General features: G+C 39.0%; 1 long non-coding RNA gene across 1 annotated transcript in view; it reads left to right on the top strand.

Annotated features, from left to right (window-relative positions):
• Positions 1–1280: 1280 nt before the first annotated feature.
• The window catches only part of LOC138810618 (uncharacterized), a 60703-nt gene continuing 45458 nt past the window's right edge, over positions 1281–16525 (top strand). Inside the window, exons 1-2 of the long non-coding RNA XR_011367200.1 lie at positions 1281–1549; positions 2561–2680. This is a non-coding gene — a long non-coding RNA (uncharacterized lncRNA). The remainder of the gene's footprint in view (positions 1550–2560; positions 2681–16525) is intronic.

Below are 16525 nucleotides of genomic sequence, written 5' to 3' on the forward strand. Positions count from 1 at the left end.
CAGCACTCCCCAAAATTAATCATGGAGTAAGAAGATGATGGTGATACATGTTTTCCTTTTCTGTGAAAGTCATGGGTGTCAGGTATGAAGTGGAATACATATGCAGACCTATATCCTGTGTAATCAATGTAATCAATGTTTTATGTTCCATAATAGTCAATAAAATAAATGGTCAATACATGAATAAAACAACAAAATAAAATAACTACACTGAATGCAATATGGAGTCAACATATGTATATAAATAAAAATCATACATGTAAATTGTACATGAATAGGATGTTTTCTAGTGATGGAGATCTATTTTAGGCATAAGGAACAGACCTGAATTTCTTGACTTTAAGTTGGCCAGCTTCCCATTCCCACACAGTGCAACAGAGTTACCAAGACATTGAGTTTCAATCCCAGTGCTGGCAGAAAAATGGTACCTTTGCAGTATGTGAGGCCCAATTCTTAAGCATTTCATAATGTCTCCATTTTATGAATGTGATTGTTTAACTGCTTAATAAAGAATTAACTAAAATCAATCAGTGTCCTATAATATAATTGTTTATAATTATATCCTAGAATCATTCAAGAACTGCCCAACCATGACATACATCACATTCCATTGGTATTAATATGGATAGGAATGAGTTCCTTAGGATCTCCAGCCATTTGGAGGTGGCAGAACCAGGATTCCAACTGTGAGCTCCAGCTCCCACCACTTCAACCTGGAGATAGGGTACTCACCGGGCTGTCCAAGAATATCAGCAAGACCAATGATTAGACAGGCACCAGTGGCTCTCAGCAGTCCTCCTTGATACTTACAAGGCTGTGATGGGAGGATCATGGTCAAAGTCATCCTAGTCAGGAAAGTCCTTGACACCTCTGTCCAACTTCAGTGCCAACAAAGCCAGAAGCCCAGGGCTCCAGTGTGGAGGGCGAGCCTTGAACAAAAGCAGTGCTCAGACTGTGCCCAGATCCTGAGTTCAAGGTCCGGGTCTGGCAACAAACAGACATACAGAACAATCTGTGTAGTCATCCAGCTAAAGCAGGTCACCATCTCATCTCCAACTGAATTGGACATTGTTCAGTGGGAAAAGGGCTGGGGGAGCTGCTATCTTCTTGACTCCGCAAATGCTGCTTGCATCACAGAATTCTGGCCACACCCCCATTCTTTCATGATTATTTCTGACCAATGGGATATAAGAATGGTGACCACGCCCACATTCCATGCTGCCTAGTAGTACCCGGGATTCCCTCTGTTAGTTTACAACACTACCAGCAGTTGAGGAAGGTAGAGGTGGCTGAGTGGTGAGGAAGAGACTCAAGCAACTTTGGAATATAGTAGAAAATTGAGATACCTGCCCACACCCTCGCTCCCTCCTCACCTTTCCAAGTTGCAGGATTTCATACCTCAGGCAATGGTACACTGCCAGCCCGCCTAAAGACCTGACCTGGTCCCTGGCCCTGGTTCTCTGCTCTTGGCCCATGTGTTTGCAATGCCGCTGCCATTGCTGCTTGCCCCACCTGGAGCAGCCTCCAGCAGCTTTTCCCAGCAGCACAGGTGAGTGGCTGCTCCCAAATGACCACTACCTGGGATCAGACACGCCTCTGGGGGCACCATGACCCCTTTCTTGGATCTGAGGAGCCACCTTTCTGTCTTGGGCATTTCTGAAACAGAAACTCAATATATGCTCTAGTTGGATTGGATTGAGGTTCTCCTATCTGGGACAGGTATGCCCCACCAGGCCTGGTCCTCTGTAGTTGTAAACATGTAGCGCCATGCTCAGTCAGCGATTTAGATGGATTATCCCAAACTTTTAGTTCACAGCACCCGATTCTTGACCACAGGTGAAGCTCTGGGTAGGGCCACAACCATCAGACCTCATTCTCCTCACAGGACGGTTTTGAGGAAACAAGGGATTTATAGAGAGGGAATCTCTGGAGCATGGCTTGGCATGGAGTGAGTGGCATACAGAGAAGGTTCTCTGCAATTCTGTGAGCAAATGACAGGAAGATACCCACAAAGGACTCAGGTGGAGCAGTTATTAATCATGCAACAGCTGGGGATTTTGAAACAAACCATGGCTCTCTTTCATCATTACCCTATCCCCATGAGGAAGGGGATCCTTTACTGTGTTGAATTTTGCATCTGGGGAAACCGAGGCACAGAGAAGTCAGGTGACGTCCTTATGACTTCAACTTCACAGGAAGCTCGGCCTGACTTCACTACCATGCTCCCTAAGACAATGGGTGCAATTCAATTCACTTCTTGTGGTAGGAAGTCCACTTCTTGTCACTTGTGGGGTTTGAACCCTAGGCATGGGCACTGTTCCTGAGCTCCTCAGCAAAAGGCTAGTGCTCTATCACTTGAGCCCACAGCACCACTTGTGGTTTTCTGGTGGTTCTTTGGAAATAAAAGTCTCAAAGACCTTCCTGCGGGGGCTGGCTATGAACCATGATCCTCATATGTCAGCCTCCAGTGTAGTTAGGATTAGAGTTCTGAGCCACCGGCACTCAACTTAATTTTAATTCTGACTTCTCTCTCTCTCTTTTACAAAAACTGGTTGAATAGGTGCTGGAGGAGGGGGTCCAGCATCCCCATGTGGTTGGAATCCAAGGTGACCCTCTCATTCTGGAGGTGGGCTGTGGGACAGGAGCTGTCTTGCTCAGCCTGTTGAAACAGCTCCCTGAGGTAAGCCCCACTGTTCCCTGGCTAGACCATGAAATTCATTGTCCATCCAGCCTTACTGGACTTATTGAATTGTATTGCTTTCTACATCATTTTCTAGCACCTGGCCAAACTTATGATACATAGTTACGGAGTGAAAATGTAATGCCTTCTTAAGAAAGTCATTTAGGGCTCTGGGAATGTGGCTTCATGGTACGGTGATTGCCTAGCATGCATGAAGCCCTGGGTTCAATTCCTTGGTAACACAGAAAAAAGAAAAACACTAGAAGGAATGCTGTGCCTCAAGTGGTAGAGTGCTAGCCTTGAGAAAAAAAAGCTCAGGAATAATTCCCTACCCCTGAGTTTAAGCCCCAAGACTGGCAAAAAAATTAGTAAATGGAAAATAAAGAACCCATATTTGAAATACATAATTGCTACTTCCATACTGACACCTAATAATAGCCCGTAATTCATGTATTTTACTTATGTTAGGATACTGTGTTGAAAAAAGTTTTGTTCATTAAGTCACCGCAATTAATGCCAGGAATGTGCTTAGATGTGAGCTGAAGATTAATTCTGCAAATTCAAGGATTCAAGGATTTTGTGTCATCACTGCTCATCACAAAGTGAAAAGTAGTCTAAGTGTGATTTTGAATTCCTTTTGATCAGTTTTGGCATCAAAAAGGCAGAGGCTAATTAATAGTTGTGACAGAAAATAAGGAGTAACTCCAGATGGAAGGAAAAAAATGATAGTAAATAAGGTATACCAGAAACTGGTCTAGAGAACCATTTTTGGTTATTGAAGAAATAGTTGTAAACTAGGCTTTTGCTCATTGCCTTTATCATTCTAAATCTCTTAGGCTACTTCTTAATCTCTGCGTGATAAAAGTTTCTCTTTTTTTTTTTTAACTTGTGTGCATTTTTTCCTTTTTTCTTTTTAAATTTTTTTTAATTTTTTATTTTTTATTTTTATTTTTTGTGAACACACTGTACAGATGCGTTACAATTACATGGACAAGATAATGAGTACATTTATCAATCATTGCAGCCTCCTCCTTTGTTTACCCTTCATATCCCTTCCCAGCCTCTCCCAACGCCCCAACCCCAAAGGCCACACCCCGCACCAAAGTTGTAAAGTTCGTTTTTGACATGACAATTTGTACTTCTCATAGTTGCATCGGGTCCACCTGTATCCTTAAACGACTTGTTTTTCCACATCTCCTCCACAAATTACACCAACATCAAATATAGTGAAAGCAGGGGTTGTACTCTGGGGGTGGGACATACAAAGCAACAAAAATATAATCTTATAAATGAGTTAGAAACAAAGGCATGAAAGAATAAAACATTTAAAAACATATCAAGGGTTCATTTTCCTAACATCACATTATCTGACCTTTCCTGCTTTACTCAAACATATACTAAATATTGCAAATAAGGGAAACCATGGAACCTATGTTTCTTTGGGCTTGGCTTACTTCACTTAATATAATTTTTTCCAAGCCTTTCCATTTCCTAACAAATGGGGAAATGTCATTCTTTCTGATGGAGGCATAGAATTCCATTGTGTATATATACCACATTTTCATGATCCATTCATCTACTGAGGGGCATCTGGGTTGGTTCCAGATTTTAGCTATGGTAAATAAGGCTGCAATAAACATAGTTGTACAGGTAGCTTTAGTGTGGTCATGTTTGTGAAAATTTGGGTAAATGCTCAAATGTGGGATTGCTGGGTCATGGGGGAGCTCTATGTGAAGTCTTGAGGAACCTCCATACTGCTTTCCAAAGTGGTTGAAAAAGTTTACATTCCCACCAACAATGAAGTAAGGTTCCCTTCTGTCCACATCCCCTCCAGCATCTGTTGTTGATAGAGTTCTTGGTTATAGCCATTCTAACTGGTGTGAGGTGGTATCTCAATGCTGTTTTGATTTGCGTTTCTTTTATGGCTAGGGAGGTTGAACATTTGCTCATGTGTCTATTGGCCATCCTTGTTTCTTCTTCAGAGAAGTTTCTCTTTAAGTCCTTAGGCCACTTATTTATTGGGCAGTTGTTTCTTTGAGGATATGTTGTTGGGGGATTTGATTTTTTTGAGTTCCAAGTATATTTGAGATATGAGACCCATATCCCTTATATTGCTAGTGAAGATCTTCTCCCAATCCGTGGGCTTTCTACTGATCTTGCTAGCTATGTCCTTTGCCATGCAGAAGCTCTGCAACTTCATGCAATCCCATTTGTCCAACCTTTCTTTAATTTGTTGTGTTTCCGGGTCTCTATTAAGAAAATTTGGACCAGAGCCAAGGAGACCTAGGGTTTCTCCTATTCCATCCTGTAACGTTTTCAGAGTGTCTGCTTTGTCTCCGAGGTCTTTGATCCATTTGGAGTTTATTCCGGTGTAGTGTGTTATATAAGGATCTAGTTATAGTTTTCTATAAGTAGTTAACCAATTTTGCCAGCACCGTTTACTGAAGAGGCTGTCTTTCTTCCATTCTATTATTTTAGCTCCCTTATCAAACATTAATTGGGTATGGGTCTATAGGTTCATTTCTGGGTTTTCAATTCTATTCCATTAGTCCTGAGGCATGTTCTTATGTCAGTACCAAGAAGTTTTGATTACCATAGCTTTATATTAGAGTTCGAAATTTGGTATTGATATTATACCAGCAGTGTTCTTTCCGTTGAGGAGCATTTTTGCTACTTGGGGTCTTTTATTGTTCCATATGAATTTTTGGATTGCCTCTTCTATTTCCTTGAGGAATGAGTTTGGAATTTTGATAGGTGTCGCATTGAATTTGTAGATAGCCTTGGGAAGTATTACCATTTTCACAATGTTAATCTTTCCAATCCAGGAGCATGTGAGATTTTGCCATTTTGTAAGTTGTTTTGATTTCCTTTTTCAAGATTTTAAAATTTTCATCATAGAGGTCCTTCACTTCTTTGGTTAAGTTAATTCCTAGGTATTTTATTTTTTGAGGTGGGATTACAAATGGAGTTCCTTTCCTAATTTCATCCACACTTTTCTCATTGTTGGCATACAGAAAAGCCATTGACTTTTGGGGTTAATTTTATACCCTACTACTTAGTCAAAGTTTTGAATCAGCTTGAGTAATTTGGGAGTGGAGTCCATGGGATTCTTTAAATACAAGATCATGTCATCTGCAAAGAGGGAGAGTTTTATTTCTTCTTTCGTTATTTGGATCCCCTTTATGTTTTTTATCTTGTCTTATTGCTGTAGCTAGGCATTTTAATACTAGATTGAAGAGATGTGGAGAGAGTGGACATCCTTGTCTTGTTCCTGAGTTAAGAGGAAATGGCTTTAGTTTTTGACCATTAAGTATAATGCTGGCTGTAGGTTTGTCATATACAGCCTTTATTGTATTGAGGAATGTTCCATGGATTCCTAATTTTTCCAAAACCTTCATCATAAAGGGGTGTTGGATCTTGTCAAATGCTTTTTCTGCATCTACTGAGATAACCATATAGTTCTTATCCTTGCTCCTGTTTATGTTATGAATAATAATACTTGATTTGCGTATATTGAAACAGCTTGCATCCCTGAAATGAATCCTGTTTGATCTTGGTGTATGATTTTTTGGATGAATTGTTATAATCGTTTGGCCAAAATTTTGTTGAGAAATTTTGCATTAATGTTCATCAAAGAAATGGGTCTATAGTTCTCTTTCTTTGATGAGTCCTTGCCTGGTTTTGGTATGAGGGATATGATGGCTTCATTGAACGAGTTCAGTAGTGAACATTCTCTTTCAATTTCATTGAAGAGTTGGAGGAGTATTGGTGTGAGCTCTGCTTTGAAGGCCTTGTAGAATTCTGCTGTAAAACCATCTGGTCCTGGACTTTTCTTAGCTGGGATGTCTCTTATTGTTGTTTCTATTTCAATGCTTCATATGGGCCTGTTAAGCTGATTTAACTCATCTTGGTTTAGTTTTGGCATGCCAATATTTGCTAGGAAAAGGACTATTTCTGTCAAGTTCTCAAACTTATTAGCATAAAGTTTTGAGAAATATTCCCTTATAACGTTCTGAATCTTGGTTGTTTCCGTGGTGATGTTTCCATTCTCATCTCTGAGTTTATTTATTTGGGTGTGTTCTCTTCTTTTTCTGATAAGATTTGCTAAGGGTCTGGCAATTTTGTTGATTTTTTCGAAGATCCAACTCTTTGTTTTGTTGATACTTTGTATAGTTTTTTTTTGGATTCTTATTCATTTAATTCTGATTTAATTTTAATTATTTCTTTCCGTCTACCTGATTGGGGTTTATCTTGCTGCTCTTTTTCAAGGAGGTTCAGACGTCTCATTAATGTGTTGGTTTCAGATCTCTCCAATTAGTTGACTTGGGAACTCAGACCTATAACTTGCCTCTGAGTACTGCCTTTGCTATGTCGCAGAGGAGCTGGTAATTTGTGTGTACATCTTTGTTGAATATCATGAATACTTGAATTTCACATCTAATCACTTCCATGACCCACTGGGTGTCCAACACTGTTGTTCAGCCTCCATGTGTTACCGGAAATTCTTTGGTGGCTGTTAGTGTTGAGTTCTAATTTTATTCCCTTGTGGTCAGAGAGAATGCAAGGTATAACTTAAATGTTTCTGAATTTGGACAAGTTTGCTTTGTGGCCAAAAATGTAGTCTATTTTAGAAAATGTTCCATGTGCTGCTGAGAAAAACGTGAATTCTGATGCTGCTGGGTGAAATATTAGGTAGATGTCTTTTAAATCTATTTGACCTATGCAGCTGTTTATTTCTGATGTTTCTCTGTTGAGTTTTGCCGAATTGATCTATCTAGTGTGGAGAGTGGTGTGTTAAAATCCCCAACAATTAATGTCTTTGGATCTATATGGGATTTGAGGGAAAGTAGTGTTTCTTGGATATATTTGGGTGCTACATTTTTTGGCGAATAGATATTTAGAATTGTAATATCCTCCTGAAAGAGAGATCCCTTAATTAGTATTTAGCTACCTTCTTTAACTCTTCTCACGAATTTTAATTTGAAATCTATTTTATCTGATATTAGGATTGCAACTCCCGCCTGTTTATGTGGGCCGTTTGCTTGGTAGATTTTGCTCCAGCCTTTAACATTGAAAATGTGTTTGTTTTTATGGGCAAGGTGTGACTCCTGAAGGCAGCAGATAGAAGGATCTTATTTTTTAATCCAACTAGACAGTCTATGTCGCTTAATTTTAAAGTTAAGTCCGTTAATGTTAAGAGTTAGGACTAAGAGGTATTTGGGAGTTCCTGCCATGTTATCCACCTTCTTGGGGTTGCGAAAACTGTGTTCTTCCTATGGTTCTTGGATTCTCACTTTTGGTGCAGTTTTTTGGCCTTTATAGTGGTCTTGTTGGTTTTCTCTGTGAAGGACATCCTTAAGAATCTTTTCTAGGGCTGGTTTGGTGGAGATGTATTGTTTCAATTTTTCTTTGCTATGGAATGTTTTTATTTGGCCTATAGTTATGAAGGAGAGTTTAGCTGGGTACAGTATTCTTGGTGGATACTTGTTTGTTTTTAGGGCTTGGCATACATCATTCCAGGCTCTTCTTGCTTTGATTGTCTCTGCTGAGAAATCTGAGGTGATTCTAAATGATTTCCCTTTATAGGTGATTAACCTTTTCTCCTTGACAGCTTTAAGGATCTTTTCCTTTGTCTGAGTTGATCCTGTGTGGATTATAATGTGACAGTGTGATGTTCTATTCTGATCTGGTCTATTTGGAGTTCTAAAAGGTTCTTGTATCTGAATAAGCCTATCTTTTTGCATGTTTGGGAAGTTCTCTGCTAGGATCCTGTTAAACAAATTTCCTAGACCATTAACTTCTGTTTCTAGGTACTCCTCTACACCCATTATCCTTAGATTAGGTCTTTTGATGGTGTCTTCCAAGTGTTGGATAGATCTATCATATTTTTTGGACTTGTCTTGGATGGTTGTATGTTCTTTCTCTATAATATCTAGGCTATCTTCAATCCCCGAGTTTCGATCTTCTGCATGGTCTAACCTGCTGTTAAGACTTTCTACTTTGTTTTTTATTTCTTTTCCTTCTAATTGGTCAGCTTTGATGTCTTCACATTCTTTGTTGAAGCCTTGTTTTAGATCTTGTATGGACTTCTTTACTTCCTTAATTTGGTGTTCAGTGTTTATTCTCAAATCACTTAGTTAATTGGTTATGGTTTCCTTGGACTCCCATTCCTTCTGTTGGGTTCCATTCAGCATTCCCTTTGTGGTTTCCCTGACTTCCTTCAGCTCTTTGTTAATGGATCCCATGAATGCCTTTAGTGATCTTTGTGTATTCTCATCCTTCTCTCTCAATTTCTGTATTACTTTTTGCTTAGCTTCTTCCTGTTCATGCCATTCCTGCCTGTCTCTTTGAGTATTCTCAAGAAGCTGCACACGCAAATCCTGTATCAGTTTTTGAGTATCTTCCTCACCCTCATGATATTCCTGTATAGAACTTTTTATTGTCTCCTCTCTTTCCCTCTAATGCTCATACAGAATCCTTTGTAAATTTTCAATCTTTTCCTGCATTGACCTTTTGTTTGTGTCCTCTCTCTTTCTATCATGCTCATACAGAGTTCTTTGTATGGTTTCAACCTTTTCATTTATCATGTTTGCCAGCAGTGTTTGTAGACCTATTTGGGAACTCTCCTCTGAATTATTCATTATCTGTTCTGTCCTCTGATTATCATGAATGGGAATGGAGATACCCGGACCTGCCATTTTTCCTGTGGTTTTCCGCCTTACTCTGCCCATTTGGAATGAAAGTAACACCAGTTTTGTCCAAGAACACTAACTTAAGGCAAGCATCAACCAAAGTCTGAGTTTGCATAGTCAATAGTCTGCAGACACAATCTAGTTCAACAGATACCTTTATTCAACCTCAAACAACTATATATTAATGGGCTATGAACCTCAAAAAAGAATTTAGTAAACCAGAAGTTATTAGGGTTAGGGAGAGATGTGGGTAAAAAAATACTAATGGAGTGATGTGGGAAGATACAGGGAGAGTTAACTAAGTCCTCGTCTCAAAGCAGGAAATAGGTTGGATAGGATGGAAGTAGAGAGAGAAAAAACAAGAAGAAATTGAAAGGGAAAAAAGAGACCAGAAAAAAATAGAAAAATAAAAATTAGTAATATGCAGATTTGAGAACAAACTATTCAAAGAATGGGAATATATTCAGAGAAGGGGAGGGATATAACGGAGATGTGAAAATTTTAAAAATAAAAATACTTAAAATGTTATATAGGTATAAAGAGGTAGTACTGCTATTAAGGAATTTAAGTCTCAGAAGTTTTGAATTGAGTAATAAATTTGGATTAAGTGTGTACACAATGGGGGATAGAGCCTAATAGTTAACTACGGGTTTATCTGAGGATAACAATTAAGTCCCATAAAGAGGAACAAAAGAGAGGAAAAGATGAGAAGGGTAAGGAAGAAAGAAAAAAAAAGATCAGAAATTCAGTCGAGCTAAGCAAAACACAAAAAGAAAAAAAATTTTAAAAGAAGAAAAAAAAAAGAAAGAAAAACGCACACACACATGTGTCCCTAAAATAAAGATTATAAGGGGGAAAAAAGTTACTAGAAAATATTTGTTTTTCAAAAAAGGTAAAAATTAAAGATTAAAAAAAGTTTTAGAAAAGAAAAAAAACTTTTTAAAGGTATAATAAAAAAGAAGAAGAGGAAAAAAAAGTTCTTTGATTTTTTGGGGAGGGTTGGGAAAAATCCTGTATCCTCCTTGTGTCTGTAATCAGCCTCTGGTTGTAGTCTCTGGTCTGCTTGTGGTCTTGTGGCTTGGTTGGTTTCTTAAGTCAGTTTGTTTGGACAGGCAGAAAAATTTTCTGCTTTACCCAGGATTTTTCGATCCTCCCCAAGTTAGTTCAATAGGAGGGGGGTGTGCTTTGAGTATCACAAAAGAGGGAGATGGCTTTTTCCTCAAGTTTGGAGATGCTGTGATGAGGCGATGTTCTGAGTAGAGTTCAGGCCTTTCAGCAAAGAGTAGCTTTTCCCGGGGCCTAGTTTGTGAGAAACTCACAGAGGACAGCCTGGAGCCACTCTCAGGTTTTCTGTTTGCTGATGTCGAGGCTACTAAAGAGAGGGGCAGCCTGTGGCTCTGATTACCCAATGAAGAAAGCCAATCCTAGGGCTGTCGCCCGAACTGGGTGACTTTTCCCTGGGTGGAGCTGAGTCTGGCAGGTCACGCCATTAAGTTCTTGTGACCTGCTAAATGACCCTAGTTTTATTCCAAGGCCTGAGTTGGAGCTAGCAGCTCCGCCAAGCTTTGTCGGTATCCAAGATGCAGATCTCCGGTACTGGGGGGGGGAGGGGTGACCTTCCCTCCTCTGCTCCCTGAGAAGGAGTGAGCAAGTCAGGCTTCTACTCATACTGAGTCTTGGTTCCTGGGTCATCTCTGGTCTGCGAAATGCAGATGTCTGCTCCTTGTCGGTTCTTGCTGATGTTGAGTAGGATCTGCTTGCCCTCCGTGTCTGGCTCTTTTGTCCCCAGACTCTCTCTGTTTCAGGTATGTCGGTACCTCCCCCACTGCCACCACTGCCACAACAGCAGCAGCAGTTGCTGGCAAGAGCGCAGATCTGTCACCTTGCCTGGATTTTCCCTCTCTGGCCTCTCTGTCCTGTGATGGCACACTTGGTGTGATTCCTGGCTTAGGACTGTCGACTGGAACTCTATAACTGCTTTCTATGGAAGAGCTTTTTATTTCCCTCCAGCTTCTCCTCTGCCATCTTCCCAGAATTCCCGAAATATACCTCCTTCTATGCTGTTGTTTCATACCTTATTTCCTTTGTTTTCTAAAAATCTCAGTCTTTCTATATTTCTCTATGAACATTTCCTGATAGTAAATACACCTATACAGATGTCACAGGATGCTAATATAAGGGTCCCATAACTCATGAGTCATTAATGTAACAAAATGGAAAAGAGGACATATTTACTGCTACCTCAATTTTTCTGAAAAGCTGCAATGTCATCATTTGGTTAAAATTCCATTCTTTGTCTACACAGTGTCATTCAGTCCACCTAAATGCAAATATGAAATGGGTGCTGTTGGTTTACAACTGTAATCCTAGCTACTCAGGAGGTTAAGATGAGAGGATTGTGGTTCAAAGCTAGCCTTGTCAGGAAAGTCCATGAGACCCTAATCTTCAATTAATCACCAAAAACCCGGAAGTGGTGCTGTAACTAAAGTGGTAGTGCGCTCAACTTGAAATGAAAAGCGGGATCCTGTGCCCAGGATCAGAATTCAAACCCCACAACCAACAAAACAGGTGAAATATGACTTTAAGGTTCCCCAGAAGGAACGGCAAGATCAATAATCTTCCCAAGCAAAAAAAATTAATTCCAAAATTATTCAGTGCACCTACTTTTGGTGAGTTATGTTATGGAATCTGTGCTGGACATATTCTCTAAAAACAAATTGTTTAGGGATTCAGGTGGACCCATTGCAACAATGAGATGTACAAGTCGTTATGTCAAAAAACGAACTTTACAACTATGGAGAGGGGGAGTATGGGAAGGAATGGGAAGGGGAAACAACGAAGAGGCAACAATGCTTGATAAGAAATGTACACGTTATCTTGCCCGTGTAATTGTTACTCCTCTCTATGGTATTCCCACAATAAAAAAAGAAAAAATGTCAAATATTAGCTTCACAATAAACATCTAATATTTCTTCTTTGAAGAGAGACGTCTATACAGTTGATGTCACTTGGCTTTCTTACTATCTTAGTTCGAATCCAACCCTGGGAGGAGAGTCTGTCAAACTCTTATCTGTAATTATACAGCAAACAAGCCACAAGTGGAGTTTTGGTTCAAGCAGTAGAGTACTAGCTTTGGGGGCAGATTAGCAGGAAAAAAAACTGTTCAGGGACAGGATCCAGCCTATGAGTTCAAGCCCCATAACCAACACAAACTAAAAAAAACAAGCAAACACAAAAAACCCAGATATTTCATTGGGACCCTCCTTAAAGGAGTACTGATCATACTCACTGGATGCTTTTTTGGAATCCTTATTGCTCTGGAGAATTCAAGACCAAACTAAAGGAATTGAAAACTGACTCCTGAAACAAGAGAATCATCTCAGGAGTGAAAATACCAGCGGTAAGACACTTTAAAACTTCCATGTCATTGTTTCTTGGCAGTTGAACTGTTTTGGGGGGTCCAGTCGTGGGCCTGAACTCTGGGCCTGAGCGCTGTCCCTCAGCTCTTCAACTCAAGGCTAGCGCTCTACAACTTCAGCCACAGCACCACTTCTGGCTTAAGTTTTGCTTATATAGTGCTGATGAATCGAACCTGGGCCTCATGCATGCAAGGCAAGCGCTCTACCACTGAGGCAACTTCCCAGTCCCTGCATTAGAATATGTTTAAAACAATTTTATTTCTTTTTGTTCTATGCTGGCCTTCAAATGGCACATTATATCTTTTTGTAATTCTCTCAATTAGAAGTTTACAGAAAAGTTATATATGAGTAAAAACACACACGAAAAAGTCGGGGACAGAGTTTGCTTCAAGCCTTGGGACTTTCTTGTACAGTAAAAAGGAAAGCACAAGTTAACTTGAACTCTGTCAATCCTCTATATTCCATTCATCTCCTGGGATCAGTTTCCACATCCAGTAGCAGTTATTTCCAGGAACAATCTACGGTGCTGCCTGAGATATAATGAATGTTTTCTTGCTTCACCGAAATAACACAAAGACACCCTGATCTGAGGTTACACGTGTTTCAGAGACAACTTAGTAAAGAGAAAATATGAAATTTATATTGCTCTTAAATACATTTTCCATGAGTATTTTGAGTTCAAACTTTGTAAGTTCTCTATAAATTAAGGCGAATTTTAAACGGGAAGAAGGTTCTCAGATCATTTTTTTGTAAGTGTATGTGCTGCGCATTATTTCCCAACTGTTCATGAGTTAACAGTAAGAAAACAATAGCAATAATAGGAGAAAGAGAAGTTTTGTGTTTAAGTATAAGGGTTCAATACACTATAGAAGATTCTACAAATAAGACCACATTGAAACAATAAAACCTAGTCCAGTATGTAAATTTGAGAGTGATATAGAGAAAGCACTACTCCTACGTGGAACAGGAAGTATGAGGCCACTCCCTTTCTAAATCACGCTTGCTAATCACGCAACTTTGTAGACAGTAGAATGGAAGCATAATTCTCTTTCCAATGCAATTCAGATATAAGAGCATGGACTTAATTGGAAAAAAATTCCATCCTGAGAGAGCAGGGATTATACTAGCCGTGAACTGGTAGAAAAGATCACATTTATTTTCTTTCTTTTACTTATGTATTTTTTGTTGTTGGTGGTCTTGGCACTTGAACACTGGGCCTGGGAGCTTTCCCTCTGTTATTCAGCTCAAGTCTAATGCTCTATACTTGAGCCACAGTGCCACTTTCAGTTTTCTTGTAGTTAATTGGAAAAAGAGTCTCCGGGACTTTCCTGCCCGGCCTGGCTTTGAACCCTATCCGAATATCTCACCACCACCCAGCTTAGGATCACACTTCTAACAGTGTACACACAGCATATATAATGTGCATGTTCATCTATCTTTATATGAATTCGTAAGTTAAAAATCTAGGCTACAGCTTAGCCTTTACACTCACAAAAATGTTTGTAATTTAAAAGTTGATACTACTGGAGAAATAAAACCTAACAATGTAAAGGTGTATGGGAAGTTCAGTTTGCATCCAGCCAGGGCAGGACAGTCTTTGAGAAGCTATAATTAACCAACAAAAAGCTGGATTGGAAGCATGGCTCAAGTATTGGAATACCACTCATGAGCAAGATTGCTGAATAAGAACTTAACCCTGTTGTATACATGCATACAACCATACACATATATACAGAGACACTTATATGCACACACAAATACACATATGAAGCAACTCTCAGAATATGTGGAAAAGTTGGAAAACAATAGAAAATATGTCCTGAGTAAGACTAGAACCAAGTGATAATTTTTAATGTTAGAAACTCCTCAAGAGAACCTTCTTCAAAAAAGTTTATGAATATTACATAGATAGGGACCAGAGATAGTAAGAGAGTCAAGTAATTATTATTAATGAGAACGGGTCCATGGAGGAATTAATCAGAGACTCCTGCGGGTGCATCTGAAAATGTTCATATCCTGTGTCAAATGTTAGAACATCTTTGAAAAGAGTACATGAACACTTTGAGCAGTATTGTGGATAATATTACTGGAGAAATTCAGAATTGCTAGTCTGTATCTAGATTAAATAAACCAAGAAACTATGGAGGGGCAATGTGATACAAGGCTAGAATTCTAGCACTCAGACTAAGACAGGAGATTAGATAGTGGAATTATACAGTGATACCTTCCCTGGACCAGGTAGTATAATTTTGTCTTAATAAAACAAACCAAACAAGAAAGGAATACAAAGTTGGAAGTTTGGGCTAATTTTGCCATTATGTTTTGAGAAGTCAAGTTTCCTATTGAAATGCAACTCACATGTAATCCTCAGTTGTGTTTGAAATGTTCTCTTCATTACAGAACATTCTTAGATGCAAAATGGCTCATGATTCCCATCCAAAATTTGAAAAACTAAGTAATCATCATTTTGATATATTCCAAGGAAAGGATGAAGGATTACAAAAGCTTAAGCCTGGAAAAACTAAGTAATCATCATTTTGATATATTCCAAGGAAAGGATGAAGGATTACAAAAGCTTAAGCCTGGAAAAACAGCAAAGTTAATCTAATGTAGCACTATGTAGATCTTGCTAAATTAGAGTTTATATTTAAAATAAATATTTTGGTTTTGTTTGTAATTTCATATTCTATAGGATACTACAAAATTCTTTTTAAGTAGAGGTTTAATTGAAAAATTTACAAATGTTTCTTGCATTCTATTTGCCTAGAATTTTCTTTCATGAGAGTAATAATTAGAACTCAGTTAATAGATAATACCAACACTTCATGTATAAAATGATAATGTGAATAATGAAGACAGAGTTGGCAACAAATGGATGATATTAATTTATACATTTAGAAAAAGGGCAATTTTTTGAGGCTTTGGTATAACATCGTATGAAGAGAATAATTGTGTGAAATCTTCTTTCTTCTACCTGTATGTAACACAGGAAGCAATTTCCTTAATTACGTGCCTCTGTATACAGTGAGAAAAATGCTAAGTTTGGGATTTGTTTTATTTTCGTTTTTGATTTATTGGTTTGTCCTAGTCTTGAACTTCGAGACTGGACACTGTCTCTGAGCCTGTTTATGCTCAAGGCCCGTGTCCTACCATTTCCAACCTCAGCTCACTTGTGTCTGGCTTTTGCTAAGAAGTTTATTGGAGATAAGAATCTAGAGAACCTTCCTGCCTGGGTGGGTTTTTCTCAACGTCTAGTGCGTTGGGGTCCCTGGGTAAGGGTAACGAAATCACAAGGACACTGTGGATGCAGAGTGCAAACAGCAATTGTCACTGCATGCTGTGCTTTATTGTTAGTGGTATTTAATGACAAGCAAGCATGATCTTTGCCAAGATTTGGTCAGAAGACATTGACACAAAAATTTCAAAAGATACATTTTTACTTGACCTGTGAGACAATGTCTTGGTATATTATTATCTAAACTATTTTAGAGCAAGCTCAAACCAATCAGGAAAATGCTTGACCAGCTGTTCATCTATGATTAAGCAAGAAGAAGGGCTACTTCCTCAGCCTTCAGGAGTCTGTGACATGTCTTTTGAGATAGGGAGAGAGAACATTTTCCCTCTCTAGCCCGGCATACCAAGAGCTTTCCTAATACTCAAATACAGTCTTCAGATAATCCTGAGGCGAAGCCTGCATCATTCTGCCCCCTAAACATAGACCCTGAGTCTTCACA

Source organism: Dipodomys merriami, unplaced genomic scaffold (genome assembly GCF_024711535.1).
Source record: "Dipodomys merriami isolate MVZ:Mamm:240054 unplaced genomic scaffold, mDipMer1.0.p SCAF_500, whole genome shotgun sequence".
Lineage (NCBI taxonomy): Eukaryota > Metazoa > Chordata > Mammalia > Rodentia > Heteromyidae > Dipodomys > Dipodomys merriami.